The 4,987-nt window shown below is 60.1% G+C and overlaps 1 long non-coding RNA gene across 1 annotated transcript; it reads right to left on the reverse strand.

The window, feature by feature from the left end:
* Window positions 1-720: 720 nt before the first annotated feature.
* Window positions 721-2,887, reverse strand: LOC112950908. Its single transcript, XR_003250088.1, has 2 exons — window positions 2,813-2,887; window positions 721-1,207 (listed from the first exon to the last, which is right to left on the reverse strand). It is a non-coding gene; the product is annotated as an uncharacterized LOC112950908 (long non-coding RNA).
* Window positions 2,888-4,987: the final 2,100 nt, after the last annotated feature.

A 4,987-nucleotide genomic window follows, 5' to 3' on the forward strand; every position in this document is an offset into this window, starting at 1 on the left:
CAGCACGGAGAGGTCACTAGAGAGCTCTGGCTTGAAGCTAAACATCTGCCAGCAGCCCTGCAGGAGAGGTACCTCCATCCTCACACCCCACAAGGCCCATAGAGGAAGTACCTCCATCCTCACACCCCACCAGCCCTGCAGGGGAGGTACCTCCATCCTCACAACCCACAAGCCCCATAGAGGAGGTACCGTCATCCTCACACGGCCTACATGACAAGTACCACCACCCTCAGACCCTCCATGCTCCAGCTGCCCTCCACCAAACACCAGTGATGCAGTAACCCAGCATGTCCCCAGGCCACTCTTATATACCCTGTTCCATGAAGTGGCGAGCCAGGATAGGCCAGGAGCAGCCAGGTGGCAGCACCCAATTGGTGGGGAGTAGGCGCCCTGCCACGCCATTGGCCGGAGGCTGCGGGGGGGTGGGCTGCCCGCAGGGGGCGCTGCGTGGGGCGGTGTTGCCGCCCCTGAGGTAAGGGTGTGGCACCCAGCGCCATCCTTGTGTCCTGTCCCCTGTGTCCCATCCCCATGTGGGTCAGTCAGGAAGCCCATGACAATCCCCAGCTCTTGGCTCGGAAGTCAGGAGGGCATGGGGGGGGCTGCTGTCCCCAGCTCCGTGGGTATTTCCCCACACTGAAACTGCACACCTGGCAGAGATGAGGCAGACACAGAGCTATGGTGCCAGCATTTTATTTCTCAAAGCCTGGGCAGCAGCGCGGCTGCTCCTGAGCCTGGGTGGGCTGCCCCACGCGTGGCCAGAGCACGTTGAGCCATGGCAGCTTCACCCGCACGGTGCAAAGCGTCGCTGCAGCGTCAACGTGTCTCGCCAGCACCTCGCGAGGGGAGCTGCAGTGCGGCCCAGGTGCCCACGCAGGGCCAGCAGAGCGGGTGCGGAGCAGCTGGTGTGTTGGGGAGAGGGACTGGCAGGCGGGAGCACTGGCATCATGCTGGCTGGTCCTTGTGGTGAGTGTCCAAGGATGGCGCGGCGCCGCCGGCCCGAGGGTGTCTGCGCAGGGTGGAGCAGCAGGCCAGGGCACTCGGGGGCCGTTTGCACCCAGGCTCAGCCCAGCCGCAGGAAGAAAGCGGCAGCCAGGCCCAGCGCCAGGGAGACGAAGGCCGTGCTGCAGCATGGGGCGGCCAGGGCTTTCGGTTGCTCTTGGGGACTGCTCGTGGCTTTCGTAGTGGTGCCCTCGGCCCAGCCCAGCGGCTGGAAGAGCAAACGGGAGAGTTGGGCACTTCTCAAAAGCACACTGGAAAGCCCCCACTACCCTTCAGCTGGGGGGCCTTAGGCCACCACAACAGCCCATTTGGGGACAGGGACCTGGCCAGCATCATGCCCCAAGGCGGTCAGACTGTGCTGTGTTGCATCTCCAGCACCTGCAGCACAAACCATTCCAGCCTCAAAGCAGCTTCTTGCCCCTGCCCAGCCTTGTTGGGCAGGTGGCCTCAGGAGCAAGTGAGGCAGAAAGGAACCCGAGGGGAGCCCTGTGACCTCTGCCCCTGCCTGAGGGCATTCCTGTGCCCCTTCCCTGTGGGAGAGGAGGCATCTTCCTGAGCCCTGGCCCTTTTTCCTGAGTTGCATGCAATTCACCCACTGCTTCTCTGATCCTTTTTTCCAATGGAGGGTACAAAACAAGCTTCATGCTGGCCCCTGTTTCTAGCCTTTCGGTGTCTGTAGAAAATGTGGGGGGCAGAAGGAGAGCAGCCGCCTCCGCCTCTCCAGACCGCTCCGAGGAAGCTGACGGGAATGTGGGGGCTTGCAAACCCGACAGAGGATGTGGGATGGGGACTCGGGGCTGCTAACCCCCTCGTGCTGGAAAAGGAAGGTGGGAGGAGGGAGAACCCCCTTCCCCGAGGCGCCGCAGGCAGTGGCCGTTGGAGCTGCTCTCAGCGCTGGCAGGGAAGTGGTCAGGGCCAACCCAGGAGGACCCAACGGTCGCCACAGTCAGAAACACTGCGGTTATCAGGATATGAAACAGCAGAAGAGCCTGGATGGTAATTTGAGAACAGTTCCCTTACCTCCCTAAAGCCCTCTCCGTCCTAATTAAAGGCATTTACTTGAATTCCTGCTGCCCTAGCTGTATATAACTCTGCTTGAGGTGCTTGGTCCTTCCTGTGGATTGACGAGCAGCTGGTTATAACACAAGGACAAGCGCTGCCTCCTCTGCTGGAAGTGGGTCGCCTGGGACCCTGCCCTTGTTTGCACTGCTCCCCGCTGCCCAGCTGGGGACTTTCAGTGCATTTTGGGCTGCAGCTCATGGGTTTACCCTCCAAATGGGCACACCTGCCCTGCAGATGCAGGTGGCAGAGCCTGCAGCAGGTCACATCACCTGCCACATTTGTGAGTGATAGCGGCCCAAACGATCTGGAGAAACAGTGGCAGGAGCTGCTTGAGACAGCAACCCCCTTGCCAAAAACACAAGCACAAATAAAACCGCCCGCCACAAAACGGCCTTGGCCCATGGAGAGCTGAGCATGACCAGCGCAGGGCTGGGTGCACGTTCAAATCAAGTCCCATCAAATCTCCCCGAAGGGAAAGAAAAACAACCTGCAGCCCAAGAGGCGGGAGGAAGCACACGCACTGCTGGCAGATAAGAAAAGGCTTACAGAAAACCCTACACAATTATTTAACCTTTAGAGATCACAGTGTAAAGCTTCCTATAGGACAGGGTGAACGAGCAGGGAGGATGCTCTGCTTTCTGGCTGCGGGCAGCATTCCTCCCTCTTGCTGAACCCTGCAGGCGGGTGGATGTGGCTGGACCCCCAGCTTTGGGGGCTCCCCGGGCTCCCCCGGGCCATGGGCTTCTCTTACCAAGTAGAGGGCGAGCAGGGCGAGCAGAAGGAGCAGGCGGGCACGCTGCGGGGACTGCATGGCGGGGCTCGGCGTCCGGGTGCGCTGCGCTGCTTCCTCGTGTGCTCCCCGCGACGGCAGCGGCAGCGGGCTCCTGGCGCGACGGCCGCGGCAGCGTCACACCAATCAGGGCACCGCGCGCAGCCCGGCCTGCCCCAAAGCGTCGCCCGCGGCCCCGCCGCCCACCCCTGCCACAGGCGCCCACCCTGAGCGCGGGCACCACCGCAGCGCACGCAGGAGGGACAGGGCTGAGCAGGCATGGGCACCGATGGGCTTACGGATGGACTTGCCCATCTTGGTGGGCTTTCCCAACCGTTACCATTCTGTGAATTCCCCCAACTAAGCCAGGGTTGGAGCGAAGCGCCACTCGGCGATGCCGGCAGCTGCAGATGGTTGACACCTTGGGTGTCTCCTCTGCCTTTGCCCCATCGCTGTTACGGGCCTTGAGTCATGGGGAGGGTTCGCAAATCAGCCAAGGTTTCAGCGAGGGCCCTGCCTTGCCCTCACAATGAGCCTCTTTCCCAGCAAACCGGGGCAAAAGATGGAGCCAGGCTGCCACATCCAGGTGAGGTGGCCAGCCTGTGCGACGGGCTGGACTCCTCCAGGCACCATTCAAAAGAAAACCACATCTCTATGGAAAAGATTCACCAGCTCACGCACCAGCACCGCTTTGCCAGGCCCTGCAGTCACCCCCAGGGTGTCTCATCCACAACGCGATGGAGAAACATGGCCCGGAGAGCAGGCTAATGCTTCCCTGCCCCAGGAGCTGCTTCCTTCGGGAAACCAAAGGGATCCCACTAGATTCTTTCCAAGAGAGTTTCAAGTAAGCAAATCTCCCGCAAGGTGAGATTAAGGTTTAGGGTCTCCCGCAAGGTGCAGCTGTTTGGGTTTTTTTTGCTCCCTGCGCTGCGTGCTGCAGGGAGCCAGTCCCATGGAGCCTGAAGGTGCTTGCCAAAGAGGCACCGAATTTGGTTGGTTTTTTTTGGGGGGGAGGGGGGTAGCTCATAGAAGCGTCAAAATGAAGCGGTTCACGTGGCTAAAATGGGACATGCTTGGCCTCGCTCCAACTGCAGGGCCATGGGAGGGTGAGGCTCTGCTCCATGCCTCTTCCTAAACGTTGAAAACGCCTTTAAACAGTCGGAAAACGCTTGTGGCGGGGGAAGATTTGGGGTGCGGGGCGGCCGCCTCACAGGGGGCGCGCCCCGACGGCCATTTCCTGACGGCGCGGGGGCGCGGAGCGGAGCATGCTGGGACATGTAGTCCTCGAGCGGCCTCGGGCCGCCACGTGGCCCGGGCTGGGCCAATCGCCGCAGCTCGCGTCGCCCCGGCAACCGCGCGTAAACAAGATGGCCTCGCCGTGCCTGAGGGAGCGCGGGTGAGTGCGACACGAGCGGCCCTCGCAGCGCGCACAGCGCCAGGCCTGGCGGCCGGGGCCCCTCCCCGCTCTGGGGTGATGACGGGGCGCGCCCCGAGCGCCTCCATGGGACCCTCGTGCCCAAGCTGCAGCCGGCTATGCCAAGCTGTACCCGTGCCCCTGGCTTCTGTCTCCCCGCCACAGCCCCCTTCATGCCTCATGTAGCCCGAGGCCCTGCTGTGGTCGTTGTTCCCCAATCTGAGGCCTCGAACATTTATATTATGACTGCTCCTCTTCGCCCCTTGGCAAAGCACCCTAAAATCCTGCTGCAGCAGTGCACACCACAGTAAATTACATTAACACTTCTCTAATTCCCGTGACTTCTTGTTTTTGGTTTATTTGATACCAGTTAGTTCTCCTAGTGCCTTAGTGCCTAGTGCCACAATCATGGTGAGACCTGCAGAATGTCACCCCCCGTGCTGTACTGCACACAGAGTATAAGTTATGGCCATTAATCTGAATTCTTTTTGTTTATGATCCCTCAAAATTTTGATTGCTGTCAGCCTTCCATGAACTCAATGCAGATGATCTCTCTTGATGCAGAGAATCAAGGCTGGTTTTTGTGGAACAGGGCACTCAGTTCAGTTCTATGTCTAACAGTGACAGTCTCAGCAACAATATTGGCATGAAGCCACCCAGCCCGAAAAGCAGGTAATAGGGATGGGGAAGACAGATTGGGGTGAAAATGTAGAGTTTGGGCTTTTTTTTTTTTTTTTTTTTTT

The sequence above is a fragment of the Nothoprocta perdicaria genome, unplaced genomic scaffold (assembly GCF_003342845.1).
Source record: "Nothoprocta perdicaria isolate Ctin4 unplaced genomic scaffold, notPer1 scaffold_33, whole genome shotgun sequence".
In the NCBI taxonomy this organism is placed as follows: Eukaryota; Metazoa; Chordata; class Aves; order Tinamiformes; family Tinamidae; genus Nothoprocta; species Nothoprocta perdicaria.